Raw genomic sequence first — 23,798 nt, 5'->3', positions numbered from 1 at the left:
TCAGTAAGACCATATACATCATCCAGGCATGTCCCCCGAGGGTACACTGGTACCTACTGCCCGATCAAGCCAATCTGTAGGTTCCAACCCACAATGACTAGTGAATTGTGCTGCATTTCAGCCATCCAGATGTCTTAAAGAGTGGGATGTAAGTCATAAGGCATAGCAGGTAGGATTTTAGCACCGAATCCCAAAGGGCATGAGTATAGTGGCCCATTAGGCATGTCGTGTTGATGGCGCACAATGCCAGGATGGTGAAGAACATGCATCTTGAGAAAGTTTCAAGAAGATTAATGACACAAGACTGCCGATCTGCATCACCCGAAATTCCAAGACAGCCAAATGAGATGTCTCATAACAGCCGCACTATGCCCATTCCAGGAACTGTACCATACTTGGGTATCTGTATTACTACATACAGTCAACAGTCATTGTATTTTGTGGTGGTTGTTGGCCGCAGTTTTATTACTCATTACATACATAATATTTGTACAACTCCACTGGACACCTTCTTGGGCCGGGTCATAAATCATTATCATACATTATCACAATTTGGGTATCGCTCAGTGTCATTTGGACATCATAAATCATTGGTCAGAAATCACCAGGTATCATAAATCATTCTGCCACAATCTGCCATTATTTTGTTGTCATAAATCACTCTGCCTTATCATCATAAATCAGTAGCCATAAATCATCGGGATGTCATAAATCATTCAGTCACAAATCTGACATAATTTTGTTGTCATAAATCATTCCGCATGGGAATCATAAATCTTCAGCCATAAATCATCGGCTGGCCATAAATCACTGGTTTGTCTTATGCTCATTTGCATCTCCTAGGGCCGTAAATCACCATGACAGCTCGTAGATTGTTCTTGGTTGTTTTCCATGCCCCTTTGCGTGTGGGGGGTAGCCTTTCCCCGGAGCCAGGTCACGAGCCAGGTCCCGACTTGCTGCCTTGCTAGTCTCTCCTGCATGCTGCCATCTGGTGGGGGCTGGGCTGCGAGTGCCATCTCCGTTTGCTACCCCGATTTTTGTCAGGCGAACTCACCCAGCCGTGAGGCATCCCGGAGTGAGTGGCCCTCCTTCTACACATCCCCCTGTCGGTGTGTTTCCATAAAGAAACCAATAAACCTCTTGTTTCCGTCTTCCTGCTCCTCCCCCTACCCTGTGTCATCCCTTTGCTTCTCCCGCTGCTCTTTCAGTGGACCTGCCCATGTGTTTGCTCCACTCAAGCGCTGGGATACCAACCTCTAGCTGGGTCTCCAGAAGGCTGATGCCTGGTAAGCTCTGATGGCCATCTTCCCACCTACGCCATGGTGTGCTCTGCTCCATCCGTGTCATTATGTAGTGGCAGGCATGTGTCCTGTTCGGAGTCTTACAGCACAGTCTCCTCTCACATACATGAAATCAAAATTGGGAGATGGTCAGATACAGCTTGTGGCGGCGGGTTCCAGCATACATCACTTAAATACATACTCTACCTCACCCCTGCACCTGGCGGGCTCCCCCCCCGTGAGGACCCCTCGAGAAACTAGTAACCCTGATTGGTTTTCGCCTGGGTGTACTACCCACTCCCCTGTATTTTTATTATTCTGGCAAGAAGAAAACCCCAGATTAGGCTGCCGGCTCAGGGCACCCGGCCCATGTATGTGCAAGAGAATATTAATTTGGTTGTGTAAATTTGGATGAGACCCCCTTGTGGGCCCTCAACTTAGTGTTTTTTTTTTTTAAGCCATGGGGTTTGCCTGTAAGTCTTTTCCTCCTAGCTAAACATTTCTGGAGGCACGCCCCATGAAGTGTAAATGAACTTGTCCTGGAGGTGTTGGAGCGCTTTTCTTGAGCACCAGTTACGTTACACAAGGACCCATTCATTATTTTGGTGGGCCCGCGAAGCCCAAGTGATCCGCCCAGCATCGCAACAACCTACATTACTTACGTAACATCCTCCCCCTCATCCATGCTCCTGGCTGCGGAACCCCTTTGTTCAATTGGCAGTAATGGCTACTGCAGGGGGCAAGTTATACAGATGCAGATGACGGCTTGTTCGGCAGATGGGAAAATCTATATTTCTGCAGGAAATGTCAATGCAACGAACTCGCATCATTCCCTTGGCCCGCTAATTATTTGGGCATGTGTATCTATGTTGCCCTAATGACCGAACTGGGGGCTATTTTGTTAGAATTCAGGGAACACCCCAAAGCCCCTTGCTGCCCCTTTTTCACCTACATGTATTAAAATGACTGGAAAAAGCACTACACTGATTCAGAGATGCGCCTTTAGTCTTTCCTCATCCCATCTGCTACTAAGCCAACATTTAGCTGCTCCATTCCGGCTTACAACAATTATTATTATTATTTTTATTTTTTGCTTTTATCTATAACTCGGAGGTTAGGAATAGCTTTTTCCCCACCGCAACTGGGTAAAGTCTCCCTCACTATCACTCTATTCGACAAACGAATTGCAGCCCAACTGGCACAATCGCGTGTGGCTGCTGCTCTTTCCCATGCACGTGACAAAACTAATAGCTGTCCGTCTGCGACAAGAGGCTCAGGATAGAAACCCGGAAGCTCGGAACAGTCCTGCCATGGTGCTCGCACCTAACAGCAAAACCTAACATAAGAGCATTACCGGGTCTACCATGAGCAAGGCGTTGTGGGCTGGTCTGTCTGCCCAAGGGCCTCACCCGCACACAACTGAAGTGCGTGCTGATCATCAATTCACTCTCAGGTCAACTAGCTGCATGGCTTCAAAAGCTGAGACCGCTTTGCTGACACACTCAATCCGATCATGCCTAAGCACGCTTTCTCTGTAACTTGCCACGCACGCTCTAGGACTGTGGGCTGCACAGCCTTTAGTCTGTATTTAATGCTAGATACATTCAGTTCTTATATAAACTGAAAATCTATTTATGTTGTTCAAAAGATAAATCGTGTGGAAGCCCATAGGTCCTAGAAATGCCATATACAAGAGGCATGTCGTTATTATAGTCATTGTTCTCATGATGACGCGGGCTTCCTTTCCACGCACACTCTTTATTATTAGTTGCAAGTAAATAATTAATCTGCATTATGAAAAGAATGTCAATAAATGCAGGTTAGCCAAGTAAAGGTCAATCCTAATGCCATGTCAGCATAATTAAGCTTTAGTTTGTTGTAGGAGGGACCCAGGAATGGCAACAACAGTTTGCACTTTTTAAAAAATAGCCGTCGCACTTTCCTTTTTGCAAACACGTATATTTAAATACTAAGGGCCAGATGTAGGTAATTCCCATTTACCGATTCAAAAATACCGACTCATACCGAATCGGTGTTCCTGAATCGGTAAATGGTATGTAGCTAAAAGATCGGTATGACTCTGTAAGCCAAATCGGTAATTACCGAATCAGAATTGACCGAGTCGGTAAAATCCGAGTCGGTGAAACCCAAGCAATCCTATGGGCCACATTGCCCTTAGGAATGAATGGGATTCACCGAATCAGAAAATTCCGAATCGGATTTCACCGACTCAGAATTTACTGAATCGGTAATTACCAATTTGGGAGTTTGAAACACGCCATTTGAGCCTGTCAACCAATCAGGGAGAGCCTACACACCCCACAGCCAAGGCCCTGTGAATCCAACCAATGAGAAAGAAGCACCCCACCCCAGTATCTGGGAGTGGCCACACCCATGCAGGTGGAAACCAACTGAGCAAACAAATCTGCAGAGGAGAGAGGAGCAGAGCATCCACAGGCAAGCAGACTGACAGAATGGAGGCACAGGAAGGACAGAAGGATGGTGGTGAGAGGAAAAGGAAGCTGAAGTTCAGCCCAGAGGAACTACAGGTGGCTGTGGATGAAATAGTTAGCCACTACAGCCAAATATTTGGGAGGCAGTCTCTGCATGTTGCAGAGACTGTGAAGAGGAACATCTGGCTAGCTATTCAGGGCAAAGTGAATGCAGTAAGAGTCACCCACCATGACATTGAGGACATCAAAAAGCAGTGGTATGACCTGCGCATAGTGACCAAGAAGAAGATTGCAGCACTGAAAAAGGATTCAGGTGTGACTGGAGGTGGCAGGAGCAGAGCCCCAAAACTGACACCAATAGAGGAGCAAGTTGCATCCACCATGGAGCCTGAATGCATCCATGGGATAGGAGACCTGGATAGCACAGCAAAAGCAGCCAAGAAACAAGGTAAGAGGCATGCATCCACATGCACCCGCAGCTATCCCAACCCTGCACCCCACTGTGTACACACATGACACAGCAGGAGAGCTCAGATCTTGTGCCAACAATGCATCATGGTAGACGTAGTCATGTACACACAGATGCAAAGTACACCACACATGGCTCAGCAAGGCATGCCACACACATCCCCAAACAAGCAATGTGGACTGTGCAAAGGTGTGCAGACCATTTAATTAAGAAACACACACAGACAAACAACAACATTGACCCTATGTCAATTTGATTCCACAGGAGAGTCGTCACGCAGTTCTGCACCGCCGAGGGAGGAGAGGGCAGCACCAACTAAAAGAGGGGAGAAAGAAAAAAGGAAAAGTCGTCACAGCGCAGGAGAAGGTAGAGACGACCCCACCCAGGACCCCTCATCCCCAGACCCACCCACTACACCTATCCCAATGTCCCCTCTGTTGTTTGGGTCTCCTGACCTCACAAACACGCCCATGCCGGGAGGGGAAAGTAGCCAGGCGGAGCCCCCGCAGAGGATCCTGCAGACCTCTGATTCAGGGGATGAGGAAGATGTCCCCCAGAAGAGTGCGCCAGTGGCTGACAGGCCAAGAACAACTATGTCTGCAGGCTCAGCGCGCACTACTGTCCTTGGCAGGAGGGCACGTGATGGTGGGGAGGGCCAGGATGGGGGGAGTGTGTTCTGTGGGCTGGAGGGCACGATGGTGAAAGTTCAACGCCAGTAGGCCAAATCACTGTAAGCCATGCATCGGCAGGTGCGCAGTATGAGCGCCACAATGTCCAACATGGACAAGGGCATAATCCAAATGGCTACTAGCCTGGACCTGATAGCACAAGGGATCTCTGACATATCAAGATACATGGGAGTCCTCTCCGACAAGCTTGACAGGGAACATCTCCAGTGTGCCAGGGGACGGCAGTACATGCGCCAACAGACCAAGGCCATGAATAGGTTCACTGCCAACACAGCTCTCCTCTGCAGACGCTCCATCTCAATGCAGGAAGCAATAGAGCACTGCTGCACTGACTTAACACGGGGCATGGGTAGAGTGACCTCTGCAATGGAGCAGATGTTGACCTCAAACCTAGGCAATGCTGGTGACACGGGTGTGGAGGAGACTGAGGGGTCAACCTGTGGTAAATATAATTTACCGTACAAGTTTTGTCAATCCTTCCATTTCTTTTTGAGAATAACCTGGCTGATCTTGTTCCCTTATCAAACAATTAATCAAAAATCGCAAAATTAACCATTGAGTCTCGACTTTCTGATATGCCATGGCTTCACGAACACATTCTGGACCCTCCCCCGATTGAATAAAGTGATATATTTTGTCTAGATGTTCTGGCATGTCTGGTAATGTCATCAGGTAATCTGCAACACGTCTTAAGCGTAATGATGCTAACAACAGATCCCCTTGCTTGCCAGGGACAGGATCGTATCTACAATCTCCAATTATTTGTTTGAGCTTTTCAGCTGGGCTTGCTTTAGGTGTACGCTGCATTGCTAATTCTCTCATTGTTAATCGATGTAATTGTGGCGGAGTGTGGGGAAGGCCACCTGTGGCACCTCCTGAAACGGAAGCATGAGCATAACCTGACTGGGTGGCGGGTATGTGTAATGGTATTGAACCCTGAGTTGCATCTGTCGAAAAAGGATTAGTAGGGGGAACAGTAGCAGGATGGCCAGTAGGGGAAGTGGCAACATGTGCAGGAAACTGGTGACGTGGAGGGGTCGTGGCTTGATTTGCCGGTGCAGGGTGCTGAGCATTGTTATCAGGGGGTACGGGTATTACGGGCACATTAGTATAAGCTGGAGCTACATCATCTAAATAGGAAGAAAGGAATATGTCTGCTGCGGTCTGTTTGTGACGGATTTTAGTCAGGACTAATGGTGGCGGCAGATCACTTGGCATATCCGGGGTCGCCCTGGGCAGGCCCTCGGCCAGAACTGGATACAGTCCTGTAATAAGGGCATTTCTCTGTCGGTCTTGTTGTTCTATTCTGACTCATTCTCCTTCTTCTAGTAGTTCCTTTTCTCTAGCTTTTTCGGAATCCTCTCTACCTTTTTCTGCTTTTCTGAGTTCTTTCTCTGTCCGTCTATGCGATTCTTTGCGCCACAATTCTATGGCATCTTTCTGTGATTGTCTGGCTTTCTTTTTCCATAACGCTTCTTCTACTCTCATGATGCATTCAGCATCCCATGTCCCTGTAATGGGCCATCTCTGATTCTCTTCCAAGTCTTTCGTATAATCCACCCATAAGTCTAAGTACAGTATGGCATCTAAGCCATGCTTATGGTACATAAAATGACCTGGAGTGTCCCTAGGTGGGACGGGTACTGCTTCTTCGAGTATTCCTTTCCTAGTTCCTATCTGTCGTAACTTTGAGAATAACGGCATGGTTACCTTACTCTGGACGTGAACACAATAAACACAGTAATGAAATGCAAACGATCACTCATACCACGACATTAACACATTGAAACATTTCGAACAGATACTGACTAAAACATTCTAGAACAGAAATACTGAATCACCGAATCACTGTATAACTAGATGTACTGCTAAACAGTACAGACCGGATCTGTGTACCCAAACCCGTCTTGACCGGATACAAATTAATGCACCCGTCTTGATGCGTCCCCAGCAATGGTACTCACCGGGAAGCACGGAACGGAAGGCCTCGGAAACTCGACTGGACTGGACTGCTACAACGTCACTGCTGCTGTGCACTACGCATGCGCCTCGACGCTTCGGACAGGTGGGCCTCTGGACACCTCGGACACTGTTCTCTCGGCTGGGCTCTGGTCGGGATCCTCCGCACTCCTCACCGCCTCGTCTGGATGTCGACCGCAGTATCCGTCACCTCCGTAGGCCTGAGGGAGATACAGGAAAACCTGCAGATGCGCATAGGAGTCCGTCACGGCTGTGGTAGGGGGCAAGGCCTGCGACGCATCGCCGGCGCGTGGGGTGGGGGAGGGGTACCTATTCGGGCGCCAAATTATGTGGTAAATATAATTTACCATACAAGTTTTTCCATATAATTACAGACAGGTAAAAGAATAGCTCAATCAAATGAGAGGCAGAGTCCGTGGTGTCTGAGTCATACGGGCTTTAATCGGGATGGCTCGAGCCATGGAAATCAATTCCATCAATACAAGGGTTCGGGGGTATATGCAATGATGGCAAAAAGATGTCAACGATTTATTAACAGTACATGACATATATAGTAAAACTGTACAATGACAATGGATACAGTAGGCGTGACAAGTGAAAGGAATATGATAAGAACACATGTGCGTAGCAAAAAGGCGTGTACAAAGGCGTGCACGGAGGTGTGTGCTGGAAACGTCACAGAAACGTGTCATAAGTGGGTGGGTGCACAGAGGATTCTGCAGAGTCAGCTGAAACCTATGACCTGGGTGCGCACGCAGCTGGTATGACGTGTGAATTGACGTGTATCTGGGGAAAACTGAGGGCTTGACTTTAGCACTAGTAGGGGAGACAGAAGTCTGGCATGTCAGATCGACCTGTCCCTATAACATGTCTGATATCTTGTGTTTGGGGGATGTTTAATCTGAAGTAAAGGTTTCTCGGGGAGAGGCTATTCTATACTGAATGCATATGTGTCTAAGTGCAATGCCCGGGGCCATGGGCCTACCATGGTAACTGGAGCAATGAATTAGATGAAGAAGACAGGAAGGCTTGGCCCTTTGCTCTGCAGCCGGGAAGCTGTTTACTTATTTCATTAGACTGGAATGTGTTTTCGAGGAGGCTGGCTGATAACTTGAAGGCAAAATACTGTTTTGGCAGGCAGGCCAGGCCGAGCCAGGCACCGCTTCGCTTGGCAGGAAGTAAGGCAGAGTTCAGGGATGCATCTCCATGCTGCAGCTTTCAGAGGCAGAGACAGAAGTGGTTGAGGGCAGAAATCAGGGCCTAGCTCTGCAGAGCCAGGAAAAACGTGAAAGTGCACCATGTAAAGACGTTGGCATGGCATGGTTAGGAACTGAATTATCAATCCATTCATAGTGGATCTGATAGAGGACATGTTAACGTTGGACGCAAATGTATTTGCGTCTTCAGATTCGGTTGCAGAGGGAAGTTACATGCACTTTGAACTCGTACATGGAGACGTTGGGGTACACGTTAGGGGACATACTTGACCATAAAATTTTCAATTACCTCAAACCAGCAGGAGTGGCTCCAGTACACCTGTCCAGGAGGTGCGCAGGAGCAGCAGGCACAGCCATGCAGAGTCAGGCACCAGCAGGGAACCTGAAGGACGGGCACCTAAATCCCGCAATGTAATGGGACGACGCAAGCACTGAACTATGCAAGGGACTGACTCTACTGCACACAGTGACAGCAACTGAGTATGTGCAGCCAGTGACATTGACGTACATTCATGTGACAATCATGAAGTAGTGCAGAATAAACTACTCATGTCCTGAAGTATACCTGTGTGTGTGTCATACTTTACCTAGAAATATCGTTGTGTAATTTCAGTCCGTCTCAATCTGCCATCTAGTGCGGCTGGCCCTGTTGCCTGGGGCTCTGCATGTTCTTGGTCCTCATCTATGTTCTCATGATGTGTCAACTCCACCTCTGTGCCTTCCTTGGTAGCAAGATTGTGCAATATGGCACAGGTCACTATTATTTTGCAACACAAGATGGGGGTGTACTGTCGCGCACCTCCACTTTTGTGGAGGCAACGGAACCTGCTCTTCAGGAGTCCAAAGGTTCTCTCCACAACGTTGCGGGTGGACCTGCGTGCCACATTGTATCGCCTTTCTGCTCTGTTGGTTGGGTTCAGGTACGGTGTCAGCACAAAGGAACGCAGGGCATATGCACTATCACCTGGGAGAGAACGAGAGGTACATGAGTTTCATACATATTTCACATAGAGCTGAGATCCATTTCGGGGTGTGTACAACATATTTACCTAGCAGGTAACCATCTCCAAAATCGCCATTCAGTAGCCGTGTGTATATTCCACTGTTCTGGAATATGTCGGAGTCATGCGTGCTCCCTGGAAATTTGGCAACTATGTTGGTGATGATGTTCCCTGCATTGCATATCACCTGCACGTTGATGGAGTGCGTAGACTTACGGTTTCTGTATATGTGTTCGGTGGCTGCAGATGGGCATAGGGGAATGTGGGTGCCATCAATGCCGCCTATCATATGTGGGAAGTGAGCCAGTCCATAGAAGTCTGTTTTAGTTTTGGCAAGTTCCGCAGGTGTGTCAGGGAACTGTATGTAGTGTCCTATTCTCTGAGTCATGACATCCAGGAACTTCCTGAAGAAACGGGACAGACATCTCTGGGATACACCTCCTACTGCAGCTATCACACTCTGGTAGCTCCCAGAGGCAAGCAGGTGTATGCTGCACAGCACCTGGACATGGGGAGGAATGGCGTGGGCCCTGGGTGTTGGATGATCCAGGTATGGATTGAGGTCCCTTATTAGGTCCATGATGGTATTAGGGTGCAGCCTGTACCTCTGGAGTATCTCAGGCTCAGTCAATTGGAACAGAGTGATCCTCTGCCTGTACACCTGCTCCTCCCTTTGCCATACCCTCAGTCCTGCTGCCTGTAGCCTTCGCCTCCTCACAATCACATAGAGTGCAGCCATTTTGACTGGAGGGTTGCATTTTGGGAGCTTTTTTATAGCATCCACATGGTTACCACCACCTTTCAGTCCATGGTAAATACCGACTCCTAAATACCGAATTTCGATGAATTCGGTATATTTGGCCTTTCCTACATCTCGATGGGCATGTTTTCCGATTCCTTATTTACCGATTCGGTGTATGCCGACTCTGTAATTTTCCTATTGGTGAATACCGATTCGGTAAATATGAACTCGGAGAATTCCGAGTCGGAATTTTTCCAATTGATATTTACCGATTCGGTACTTTTTTGCCACCTACATCTCTTTCTCACTATACCGGTCGGTAACGGCCGATTTTAGCGATTTTGGGCCGTTACCAACCGGTATTTGGCGCCCTACATCTGGCCCTTACTGTATTATTATTTTTTCATTACCCAGTCGGGCCCGAACCCACGTCCTCAACCTTCAAAGCTATCTCGCTTATCTCATGTGCTAACGCAGCTTAGTCTATTTAAATCGTTGCCTGGGATGAAGCAGAGTGTGAAGGAGTGTAGGCATAGCTTTGTGTGCAGCATATACAAACTGCTATGACTTAAGGTCAGCTCTCCAGTGATGTGAATAAAGAGAGATAGGTAACGGGTACAGGCGAGCTAATTAAATGCACACAGAGCTCAGACACACGGATCAGGAACTGTGACTCCCTCCGCCGCAATCTTACAATAAATAAAGTAGCCCATGTGCAAGTGAAATCCGAATTGACCCTACAAAGTACAAAACAAAATATTTCAAAAGGGCTCCAAGTGTTTGGGACAACGGAAATATAGAACGGTGTTTTGCCAGGGCCTTCAGGTTGAGTGCAGGCAAGCTGTTTCTGAAACAGAATAGTGCTTTTTGTGCGTTGCAAGACCCTGAAGTAAAAATGCAATGTTTGAATGCATTTGTTTTTATTAACTTTTCCTTTTTGAAAGAAGCACTCTTTCGCCCACTCCCAAGCATACGCGCAGAGGGCCCAACTTGCATGCTAGGTTTGCTCGATGGATGAGGTCTGAACATTTTTCTCAAGGTTGTTTTAGGGTCCGAGTCCACAGGCCCGTAACTGCTGTCACGGCTCGGTGAAATGAAGATGCTCCACCTGTTTGCGAGTGGCCCAGTGGCAGTGGGCTGACTCGCCAGCGCTCAGAGAGCAACCTGTGTATTATCTGTGTATTATCTACTTGTGCCCCGCTGATTGCGAGCGGGTCGCGCTTTCTCGCTTTCCCGGATTTTAAATTGTATTTTAACCCACTATTTCGTTATGCAGGTAAACTAACCTGAAAACCTTACTCTCCCAAGGTAAGCTGCTGGCTGGGGGCTGCCTGGAACCGCCGGTTCCCAGCGCTCGCGGGCGCCATCTTGGATTGGGCTTGTTCCTTCGGAGTGCAGCCCAGACACTCCACCCTCGTCCCGCCCCTATATAGGAGCGCGTGTTGTCTCCTGCCTTCGTGTTTGCGAGTGGCCCAGTGGCAGTGGGCTGACTCGCCAGCGCTCAGAGAGCAACCTGTGTATTATCTGTGTATTATCTACTTGTGCCCCGCTGATTGCGAGCGGGTCGCGCTTTCTCGCTTTCCCGGATTTTAAATTGTATTTTAACCCACTATTTCGTTATGCAGGTAAACTAACCTGAAAACCTTACTCTCCCAAGGTAAGCTGCTGGCTGGGGGCTGCCTGGAACCGCCGGTTCCCAGCGCTTGCGGGCGCCATCTTGGATTGGGCTTGTTCCTTCGGAGTGCAGCCCAGACACTCCACCCTCGTCCCGCCCCTATATAGGAGCGCGTGTTGTCTCCTGCCTTCGTGATTGCGAGTGGCCCCGGTGCAGTGGGCTGACTCGCCAGCGCTCAGAGAGCAACCTGTGTATTATCTGTGTATTATCTACTTGTGCCCCGCTGATTGCGAGCGGGTCGCGCTTTCTCGCTTTCCCGGATTTTAAATTGTATTTTAACCCACTATTTCGTTATGCAGGTAAACTAACCTGAAAACCTTACTCTCCCAAGGTCAGCTGCTGGCTGGGGGCTGCCTGGAAACGCCGGTTCCCAGCGCTCGCGGGCGCCATCTTGGATTGGGCTTGTTCCTTCGGAGTGCAGCCCAGACACTCCACCCTCGTCCCGCCCCTATATAAACGGCCGCTATGCGTCAGCGCAGCAGACGAGCGCAGCGGGCGCGACGTAGGCACGCCGGAGTTGTGCCTGAGTTAAGCCCGTCTGCGCCCGTCCGCGGCCGGACGAGGCCAGGGGCCCGGGATGCTACTACTCCTCTTTCCTATACGCCTTCCACCCTCAGGTATTTACATGCCTCCGCCGGCCCTCTCCCCTCTGACACCTGGGCTCGTATTACATCTCTCGGCATCGCAGGCACTCCAACCCCTAACATAGCGCCGACCCCCTCTCTGGTCACCCCGGCTATCACGGAGTCGTCCATTCGGGTATTATATCTAAATACCCGATCAATGGTCAAGCACCAAGTTGATATCCTACAGCTACTGATGTCTGAAAACCCCGATGTCCTGCTGTTATCAGAGACTTGGCTCACTGACGACTCCCTTCCAGACATCTTGGCCACACTACCCCCCGACTACTTTCTGCTGAACACCAACCGAGCTGGGGGTCGCACCGGGGGAGGGGTGGCGGCAATCATTCGCAAGGATCTTAAGATCATTGCCTCTGCGGCCATGACCCTGCCGGAAGTGGACACCTTGGTCCTCAGCCTGGGGACTGAAGTAGGCGCAGTCACTCTGGCGCTACTATACCGTCCCCCCCACCCCATGCCCTCCTTCCCTTCTTCTTTTATCGACCAGCTGACCAATATTGCTACCTGCTCCCCCCGTATTGTCATCATCGGTGACTTTAATTATTGGTTCCAGCATGAGGACGCTGGCTCACATGCTATCGAACTATTCGAGGGTCTCTCGAGCCTGAATTTTACCCAACTAATCAGGTCAGCCACCCATAAGGGTGGCCATATCCTCGACCATATCTGGACCCATGGAGTCACATCCTCCTGCCCACTTATAACTCCTTGTGTGTGGTCAGACCACCTTTTGATCGACACCACATTCTCGGTGGTTGGCCAGATTAGAGCACCTCTACGGGAGGGTGGCATGGCTCGCAAGTGGAAGGCTGTCGACCCCCCCAAACTATTGGATCACCTCTCCCAAACGCCCCCCCTGCTACCCGATGACACGGGCACTGACGATCTATGCAGGCTCGTGACAGACTGGCTCACCACAGCCAGTGACATTTTTGCTCCCCTTACTAAGTTTCCCCAATCCCGCCACTGCCATTCTCACAAATGGTTTACTCCCCTTTTAAAAACCCTTCACTTAGAACTCCGCCAGTCTGAACGCAAGTGGAGGAGGGACTACTGCGCCACAAGCAGAGACGCCTATGTAGCTGCACGCAATAGGTATAAACTTGCCATCCTGGAAGCCAAAAAAACCTATGCTTCTGGAAAAATTCTGTCTGCCCCCTGTCAGTCTAAGGAAATCTTTAAGGTGCTTACCGAATTCACTTCCGACCCCAGAACGCTCCCCACTCAGGCCCCCACACAGGAAGCATGTAACACTCTCAGCACCTTCTTTATCGATAAAATCGTATCAATCAAGGACACCATACCCATTATGATTCCTGGCGCTGGATCTGTCTCCCCTCCTCACAATTCTTCCTCTTTCACTCAATTTCCCCTCTTAGATTCTACATCTCTGGCGACTCTCGCCACCCGCGTCAAGTCGGGATCTCCAGACGACTGCTGCCCTCCCTTCATACTCCGGGACATCTGCCATTCTTTACCCGACTGCATCCTTCCTCTGCTAAACTCTTCTCTCTCTTCTGGTATGGTGCCGGGTTCCTTCAAGGAGGCCGTGCTGGTGCCCCTCCTGAAGAAACCGGGGGCTGACCCCGCTGTCCCGGCAAACTACCGCCCTATCTCCCTCTTACCTTTCTTGTCAAAGATCCTGGAAGCCCACGTCACCTCCTGTCTCTCCCTGTTCATCGAGAAATCCAACTTCCTCGAGACCAACCAGGCAGGCTTCAGACCCGGCCACTCTACGGAGACAGTGATCTTGGCCGTGCTGGATGCCCTGAGAGACGGTGTGGACAAGGCTGTTCCCCAGGCCCTGGTATTATTAGACCTGTCAGCCGCCTTCGACACGGTGGACCATAACATCCTTCTCCACCGTGTCGAACAGGCTGGCATCCAGGGCCTGGCGCTGGCCTGGCTCAGATCCTTTCTGACAGGCAGGTCCCAGACCCTCAGCCTGGGCTCCTTTAGAGCTCCCAGAGAGCATTCGCTCTGCGGGGTTCCCCAGGGCTCTTCTCTGTCCCCTCTTCTTTTCAATCTCTATCTTCGCCCCCTTCTTTTTTCTCTGAGACAGTGGGACGTTACCGTGTTTAACTACGCGGACGACCTGCAACTCATCTTTTCTCTTAACTCCCCTTCTGCTATCCCCAACTTTTAAGCAGTTATGTCCCACATTCTCCAGTGGATGGGCCACAATCAGTTAAAACTGAACCCAGGAAAGACGGAGCTTCTCCTCCCCGGCAAGAGTGCCTCCTTTTGGGGGCCTCAATTCTGGCCGGTGGACATGGGCCCCCCTCCCACCCCTGCAGCTTCGGTGAAGAGCCTGGGGGTTACCATCGACTCCGCCTTATCCCTGGGGCCGCAGGTAGGGACCGTGGTTTCGTCCTGCATCTACCAACTGCGCAGGATCAGGAAAGTGGCATATCTCTTCACACCTGATGCCCTCCTGCACGTCATCATGGCCCTCGTCCTCTCCCGCCTAGACTTTTCCAATTCGATCTACCACGGCCTGTCCAAAACATCGATGGCTAGACTACAAGTGGTCCAAAATCAGGCGGCGAGACTAGCTTTAGGGATTCCGAAGTGGCAATCTGCCAGGCCCCTCCTTGTCAAACTCCACTGGCTCCCTGTCGCCTCCAGGGCAGCCTTCAAGACCGGCTGCCTTGTCTTTAAGTCACTACTTGGCCCCTGCCCTGCTTTTGTCAAATCCCTTATCAGTCCCTACTGCCCATCCCGTACCCTGAGATCTTCTCACCTTCATCTTCTGACTGTTCCTTCCTTCAAGCTCTGTAGATCTGGAGGCCGGAGATTTGCTTACCTGGCCCCCAAGCTTTGGAACTCTTTTCCTCTCCCCCTCAAAATCTCCAACTCCCTAACCCTCTTTCGCAAGTCTTTAAAAACCTGGCTCTTCCCCCAATCTGTCTAGTCTCTCTGTCTCCTGTACTCTCTACCAGCGCCAGGAAACCCATGGTGTCAGCGCGCTTTATAAGTTCCCCCTACGATACGATACGAAAGGAGACAGGGCCTGGGAAAGTGCACCGTCGGCCACAGATAGTGTTTTGAAAACCGCAGGCCTGAGGCACCGGGTGATACATTTACTATCAGGCTACACTTTTTTCACCCCGCCACTCCCTGTGCACATGTTAAGGAAAGCGAGTCATGCTTGAATTCTTGATGGCGTTACCTTAGCTGTAAATTCAGCTCATTTTTTTCTTCTTTCTTTCCGGTTACGTTTTAAGAGCCATCGGCAAGTCTTGCTTGTTACTGAAACACCTTCTTGCATGATGGCCCGGGCCCCAATACCAACTCAGCAATACCGCAGAGGGCCCACTGCACCTGGAGACCCTCACAACCACGGTCGGTGGGGAGCCTGCCTCCTGCTTTTCCTATGTGGCCTGCAACGCATAGACAGGTATGTCCTAACGATGGCCCAGAAGCGCACACACAGTTGACCCAAGACTATTCCAAGTGCCCAACCGTGCAAAGCGCATCAGTTGCAAAAAATAAATGGGCCTGTACCTGAGCTAAGGGAAAAGGCAGGGCCGGCATCGAACCTGCCGAAAGTATGGTGGTTGTGCCAGCCCCCCGATGACCTTTGGGGCGGGTCAGTCACAGTAATGACGCGACAGGCGTGCCTCGCTCACGATAGGTCAGGGGTCACAGGTGTGACCCGGAAGTGAGGAGTTAGAACTGTTCTGGCTGGTAATGCGCATGAAAGGCTGTGGAGCAGAGGAATCACCCTCTTTGCTCCTCGCGCTCCCCAGCCTACCAGTCCAGTCTGGCACGGAGGCTGTAACTTTCTTTGCTCTTGGATGAAAGATTAAGGGAGGAGGCAAGAATCAGAAGGATTGGATGCTCCCTAGAGAATGGCATAGTGAATTGTTGAAATTTAGGATTGAGGAGAATTTGAATAACTGGATTAGAGGTTTTTCAGTATTCATGGCAGTGACGGCTGAACGTTTTCCTAATATACAAGCAGAGATGGCATGTTATCAGAGTAGGATTACTATGGCTCATGACAAGTATGGGGGCATTGGGTGGAAGGAGTACGAAAGAAATTTCAGGAAGGCTAGGACATCTGACCCATCCCTTTCCTGGGACCGCGTTGACACATTCTCATGGTTGGATCAGTTTGGCCCAGGTGAATCTGCTAACCCAGCACAGTCCTTCAACAGGGGTCAGGCATTCCAACCCTTTCAGCCCTTTCGGCCACCCCAAACCACGGGCCCAGCCCCTAGTCCAGGTAGCGGGGGAGGACGCAATGGGACATGTTGGGTCTTTAATACGCAGACATGCATCAGGACCCCGGGCACGTGCAAATTCAGGTATGCATGCTCTATCTGCGCTAACCCATCTCTCCCAGAACCCAAATGTCTCAAGAAAGCAGGATATATAAGTAGGAAGAAACAGGAGTGAAGTGAGGATACATCATATTGCATGCTCACCCATTGATGTAACGGCTATGACCCCATGGTTAAACAAGTACCCTCATCATTCCATGGCTAGGACATTGTGAGAGGGTTTCATGTATGGTTTTAGGATACCTGCACTTGATTATGTGGGGACACCTGATTGCAAGAATCAGCTTTCTGTTAGGACCAATCCAGGCGTGACAGCAAGAAAGATTGCAAAACAATTGCGCTTGGGCAGGATAGTTGGCCCAATTGATTACATCCTGGTACCCAATTGTGTCTCTCCCTGTTGGGAGTGGTCCCCAAGAAGGAGAAGGGGGAGTTCAGGTTGATTCATAATCTATCAGCTCCTAAAGGCAATTCATTGAATGACGCCATCAGTGATGAGATCTGTAGTGTGAAATATGCTTCCTTTGACCAGGCGGTGGAGATGCCAAGGGGTTTGGACCCTGGTGCTCTGCTGGAAAATCTGATATTGAGTCTCCAATTCGCTTGCTGCCAGTTCACCCATTGGATATTCATCTACTAGGTTTTAAATTTCAAGACAAATTCTACATGGATATGTGCATGCCCATGGGGTGTCCTATCTCCTGCGCATATTTCGAGAAATTCAGTTCATTTTTTGAATTAGTTTTTAAACAGGCAACAGGGCATCAGTTGGTCATGCATTATCTGGATGCTTTTTTAATCCTGTGGTCAGTGGGCACCATGGAGTGTGTGTGGGCACTGCAGAAATTTTGCATGCTCATTTGCACTTTTGGAGTTACTCTGGCACCAGGAAAGACGGTAGGGCCAACAACCACGATAGAATTCCTTGTTATCAAGTTAGACTCAGTCCAAGGGTGTTTTCGGTTGCCAGCAGAAAAGATTATGAAATTCAGGACAGCATTACAACAATGCCTGGCAAAAGATAAGGTGAGCTTACATCAGGTACAACAGATGGTAGGGCAGTTGAATTTTGCTCTAAGGGTCACACCAAGGGCACAACCATTTTCCTGTTCCATCTCCCAGGCCATGACAGGTCTCCAAGAAAAACACCACCACACAAGACTGTCGGCTGAGGTTAGGCAGGACATGCTGATTTGGATGGCATTCCTGTAGGACTTCAATGGCAGGGTAGTGTGGCCTGGTCCTCCCACTACTTCTGCAGAGTTAGGTTTATGGACTGATGGTGCGGGTAGTGTGGGATTTGGTGCCATACTCTGTAGTGAGTGGGTGGCTAAGCATTGGCCAGCTTGGTAGGTGGAGAATGGTTTGACAGACAATATTGGTTTCTTGGAATTATTTCCCATCTGGGTGGCACTGATAGTTTGGACTGAACGCCTGCACAATCAATCTGTGGTGTTCTGGTCAGACAACATGACAGTGGTTGAATGCATCAACCAACAGACAGCGTGGTGCAAAATGATTCCCCGCCTGTTGAAGGAGATAGTGTTGTTTTGTATGAAATTTAACATGCAATTCAAAGCTAAACATGTGCCAGGGTTATTGAGTCATGCTACTGATGAACTCTCTGGCTTCAAGATGCAGGTTTTCAGGGCACACCTTCCATTGGCAGAGGCAACTCCGACACCCTTACCAGAAGTTCTTAGGCAGATTGGTGCCTTTGACTACCGAACCTCGTGGCAGCTAGCCAAGCTCCCAGGACCCAGAAAGCTTACAAAGGGGCGTTTTGGGCATATTGTACATTCTTAGGAAGAGAGTGGGCAGAGAAGTGGAACGAAGCAGGGTCACTTATATGTTACTTAGGTGTTTTAAACGCAGAGGGGGGCTCTGCAGCAGCAGCCAGGTGACATGTGGCAGCAATCTCTTTCTTCGCACAAACTAGAGACAGGGGAGATCCCACCAACAGCTTCATAGTTAGGAAGGCCTTAAAAGGGTGGCAACGCATACAGGGGTCAGCACCGGACACAAGACGTCACATAGGGATGGAGTCGCTAACATATTTACTAGGGGCTCTGGATATAATTTGCAGCACCCAAAAGAAGCTCTGCTTTTCAGAGCAGAGTTTGCACTAGTCTTCTATGGAGCCCTTAGGGTAGGTGAATTGGTGGCTCAGAATAGACAAGATATCAAGGGTGGTCTGCAGTTGGAACATGCAAAGATACAGGGTGACACCCTACTAATATCCATTAGGAAATCCAAAACAGAGTAAGAAGCCCGTATTGAGGGAGTAGTATTACATCGGGCGCATGGTAGCCCTTGCTGCTCCGTAACACAGCTAGAAGCATTCTTACTGCATAGACCAAATACGAGTGGGGGGACATTGTTAATACACGCTGACAGTACCCCACTCACTAGGTTTCAGTTTAAAAGAGTTATGGATATGACAGTACAGAAAAGAAGTTTGGATCCTAGCTGCTTTGGAACTCATTCTTTTAGAATAGGTGCCACTACTAAGGCCACAGCAAGAGGTTTTCATAGTAACAATGTGAAAAGGATTGGGAGGTGGTCCTCCAACTGTTATAAAGGCTACGTGCGGCTGCAAATGCTGTGAATAGGACATTAGCCTGGTACAGATGCATGTCCCCTTTTTTTGTTTTGTCTGCGTTCACTTACAGTTTCTCAAGCCTGTCACCCAGGGGGGAAACTGGCAGAGGCACAACAGCAGCTATCATCAACATAAGGACGAGCACATCCGGAGGATGCAGGACCACATGTAGTTTGGATCATCGACCATTCACATGTGAGACGTTTAAATGCATTTTTCTTTTCAGGAATATACAAATCCAGAGCTGAGAAGGCTGGTTTTAGGGTGTCATTTCGTGGAAGGAGGGGTCTCCGCTTCAGTCATTTAAGGGGATTTATAACAGGCTTGTTAAATAAGGGGGGGGGGGGCTCCTCCTAGTATAGTTATCTTCCACCTGGGAGGCATTGATTTGGTTAATCTGGGTAGCAGGGGGCTAGTTGAAACCATAATCACAGAGGTGGGTTGGTTAGCAAAGACATTCCCAGGATGCACAACAGTTTGTTCTCAGATGTTACCTAGATTTCAGTTGAGAGGAGGGGAGTCTGTGAGGGCATTGAACACTCAGTACGGAGGATCAATAATAAGATAGAGAAGATGTTTAGGTCTCATCACTTACAGACAATCTCCCACGGGTGTATCAGGGGGGAGCCATGCTTCTTAAAAGACGGTGTTCACTTGTCAAAAGTAGGGAATGAAATCCTTCTAGAAAATATACTGGTGTGGTTAGGGGGCTTCACAAGCAGGATATGACCTACTAGCTAGCATTTCAGGGGGGGCCAGATAATCGGGCAACTATACTGTCCTGCGGCGGTAAGGTCATGATTGATGAGCAAGAAATTTAAGGTCTTTAGAAGGCGGCACCATTCTTGAATGGGGTCGCCCAAGGGGAGGGACAAGTGGTCTCACCTAGATCTCCAGGAGCAGTTACAGCCGGTTGGCTGGATGGGTGTGGGGGAGTTACACTTTCCTAGGCTGGTTGGCCACCCCGCACATGCACAATGGAGCCAGTAAAGGGCGCAGAACTGCAAGGGCCCCTAATGGAGCTAGGATACATAGCATACGGGGGTAATCGGTGGGAAAATACCCACACAGTGAATGGGCTCTCTGTGCATGCACACTCCGGCTGGAGTGCGGGCTTAACTTTTTGATAAGGATCTGACACCAGTTGTTGACCTTGCCGTAGGCTCAAATAGGGATACAAATAACAAAACTGGTAGTGGAGGGTCTGAGGAATATTTAAAGACCAGCCTAGGTTAAACTCCTCTCAATCATTACATTAATAACACACAAACCTAGGGGTCTAGAAAAGAGGAAAAGAGGACCCTCTGCAACAAACAATCAGATAACTGGATGTCTAAAATAGTACCACCAGATGCTGTCTAGACTCACTAGTTCTGAATCTAGGACATTGAAATCACAAGAGTAAACAAATAGTGATTGTGTTGGAAACACATTCAGGATTCCCATCAAAGGATTGTATGATCAATATGATCAATATTATCAATTGCCTCAGCTCCCAGGGTCGATTGGTACCGATGTCAACACTCGTCACCTTAGATGTCTATGAGCAGACCGAGCAACCACCGCAAGGATGGTGTCCGGTTACAGCTGGTAAATCCCAGAGAGCACCGACAGGTTTCTTCGGGGCTTCTCTCAGGCGAGTGTGGACTAAGTGGTCACGTAAATTGTTGGAGCGCTTGAAAGCAAATAATGGATAATCAATCAGTTAAGGCTCAAGACAACGACGGACAAGTAAGCCCCGGCAGCAGAAGATATCACCCTATCTCTTCTTCTTGCCCCCCCTTTTTTTCTCCTTTTTTACTCCCCCTCTGTTTAAAATTAAATACATTGACAATGTAGAGCTATGCCTAGTTCTGAGTATAATATGGTACGTTTGCCAAGTATTCTGCATTGTTAGACTGACCTGGAGGTTTTGAGATTCATACTCCGGTTTTGATGGAGAGGTTGAAGGGTCTCTGCCTGGAGTGGGGGAATCTCTTGGAGATAGGTTGAAAGGGAAGAGTGTGTCTCTAAAGGGAGATTACACGGACGTTGGCTTTCATTATTAACTCTACACAGAATGGAATAGACAAGGTCTCCCTTTCTGGTTGTTATCACAGCCTTGTCATTCTTGCCTTTACAGAGCGGGGTCTCACGGTTCCTGAGCTAGGTCCAGGAGAGGTGAGGTCTGTTCCCCGGACAAACTGGGTGAGTAAATACTGTCTTATAGGGCATTTTTAAATGCCACTGGAGAGTACCCTTTTGGGCACTAAGAGTTTTCTAATTATGTATCCAACGTTTGATTGCTATTTTAGATGTACGAAACACCAGTTGACACGGAGAAGCACTAAACAGATGGCGGGAAATCATATCCTTTTATGTCATTATTATTTACCTTCACATGTTAGTTATTACACGCAGTAGCATTTCCTAGATAGAACAGAGGCCCTGAAGAAAGCCTAGGGTCCTATACCCAAGAGGCTGAAACATGTTGGCCCCCATGCAGGTATTTGGTTAAACTGCATTTAGTTCTGCACTGTTCTTGTTTTTAACAGGAAGAGGCCGCTTCATTATTTAAAAAGTTTTCCTATCGGTTCTCTATCCTATTTTAGATCCACCACTTTCACGTTTTTTTTGCACTGCACTTATTCCCATCAGATCTATATCATTTGGTCCATAAGTGATTGTGGCTCCGAAACCCTTCACTCAGATATGGGTACGATCCTTGTCTCAATGATCTAGAGACATATGACCCTTGAAGGATGACCAAATGATAATATTGATCATTCAATCCTTTGATGGGAATCCTGAATGTGTTTCCAACACAATCACTATTGGTTTACTCTTGTGATTTCAAATAGGGATACGCAGAGTAAAAGTAACTGTATTATGAATATTGATATGATATGTTTGGATACGGATAGGAATAACTTGTAATATAGTTTTGTTAAGGTTAGCCATCTGACCTCTGTACTTATCCATGTAATCAATGTCAACTGTTATGTTTTTCTGCGTATTATTTGTAAATATTAAATTTTCAAGTTTGTTTTTTAAATGTTAATAAATTCGGCCAGGGGGTTATCTACGGCCCCGTCTTCCAAAAAGCAATTCTTGTTTTGATATTATGTGGGTCTTGACAAGGGAGGAGGGTGCATAGTTAGTACCAGGCCATAGAGAAAAGGCAGGCCGGTATCGGACCCGCCGAAAGTATGGCGGTTGTGTCACAGTCAGTAATGACGTGACGGGCGTGCCTCGCGATAGGTCAGGGGTCACGATAGGTCAGGGGTTACAAGCGTCACCCGGAAGTGATAAGAATCACTTCCGAGTCACGCGTTTGGAACACCAGGCCAGTTAGACTGGTCTGGCTGGTAATGCACATAAAAGGCTGGGAAGCAGAGGAATCACCCTCTTTGCTCCTCACAGTCCCCAGCCTATCAGTCCAGCCTCACTAGGAGGCTGTAACTTTCTTTCCCCACCCACCATCCCCTAGAGCAATGGTTTGGAGTTCATGCATTGTTGTATAATATGTTAAGTTAGATTAGGTGTTTTCCTTCTACAGGCCATCTATCTTCGCATTAAGTGCTAATCCTTGGTCAGGCAGTGAGGTCATGATTGGTGAGCAGTACATTTAAGTTCCTTAAAGGGCTGCGCCATTCTTGAATGGGGTGGTCCAAGGGGAGAGACAAGTGGTCTCTCCTAGATCTCCAGGGGAAGTTACAGCCGGTTGGCTGGATGGGTGCGGGAGAGTGGGGAGTTATGCTTTCCTAGGATGGTTGGCCGCCTCACATGTGCAAAATGCACCCTAATGCATATAGTGTAGCCAGCCAGGGCTCCGAGGTGCCGCACCCACTACAAATTATATGGAAGCGTCGCCACTCCCCATTGCAAATTAATGCATACAGAAGCAAGGGTTTTTTTGTGTGCTGCCGCCGCTCACCAGTAAGACCTCAGGAGTACACAGTATCTGCCCCTCACCAGTCCCATCCACCACAGGCCCACCCGAGAGGTACATAACTATTGCCTTGGGTGGCATGGAGATGCGAAGATGCTCCTGAGCAAACTTAGCACTGTCAATGGACACCAAATATCGGCAAGGGTATGATCGCTCTCACGTCTGAAACTAAGAGTAGGACAATCACTGGCTCTGATCAGTGCAGCCATTTGGTCCCGCTGGCGCTCTCTGCAGAAGTGAAAAACCCACGGCTTCTCTGACACGTTGGTGGTGGTGTGAAACTCCCTCTGACTAGACGTCAGGTGTATATGAGCTACCGTCAGCAAGCAAGACACATCTAGCGAACTGTGGGCGAAAGAAAGTAAGCAAAATCAAAGAAATACTTCTTGACGTACCGAAAACAAAGAAAAGCGAAAACAACAAGTTTTTAAGGTATCTACCAAACATCATTCAGAAGTAGGCAACGTTTCAGCCAAAAAAACTCTTTTGAAATAATAGGGACATTCGGTCATTATTTTACAGACTTTTAGCCCACCATTTACCAGATGTTAACCTGGCTAGCACGTCCAGAGAATCCTCTGAATTCCACATTATAAGTCAACAACCAACCAGCATGTTCTAGAATGTTCTGACATGAGAAAACAAAGCTGGGATGTAGTCACCCCACACAGTGATTGCTCCTGAAATACTGCCTGTACCTGCCTAAAATGACGGCAGCAACAAACCCTCCTGCGTCTCTCCTGACCTTCTCTCCCTCCTCCCTCTACCCCCACCCATCCCTGCTCTACTCCTCTCCACATTCCTGCTACTGACATTTACCCTCACC

At 48.7% G+C, this 23,798-nt stretch overlaps 1 protein-coding gene across 2 annotated transcripts in view; it reads right to left on the bottom strand.

Moving 5' to 3' along the window:
- Positions 1-23,798, bottom strand: part of LOC147701848 (CD209 antigen-like protein C) — a 473,405-nt gene that overhangs the window by 285,844 nt on the left and 163,763 nt on the right. The gene's annotated exons all lie outside the window — the stretch shown is intronic.

This window comes from Lissotriton vulgaris, chromosome 7, assembly GCF_964263255.1.
Source record: "Lissotriton vulgaris chromosome 7, aLisVul1.2, whole genome shotgun sequence".
Lineage (NCBI taxonomy): Eukaryota > Metazoa > Chordata > Amphibia > Caudata > Salamandridae > Lissotriton > Lissotriton vulgaris.
The sequence above is the reverse complement of the archived record's forward strand: the minus strand, read 5'-3'. Positions and strand labels throughout refer to the sequence as shown.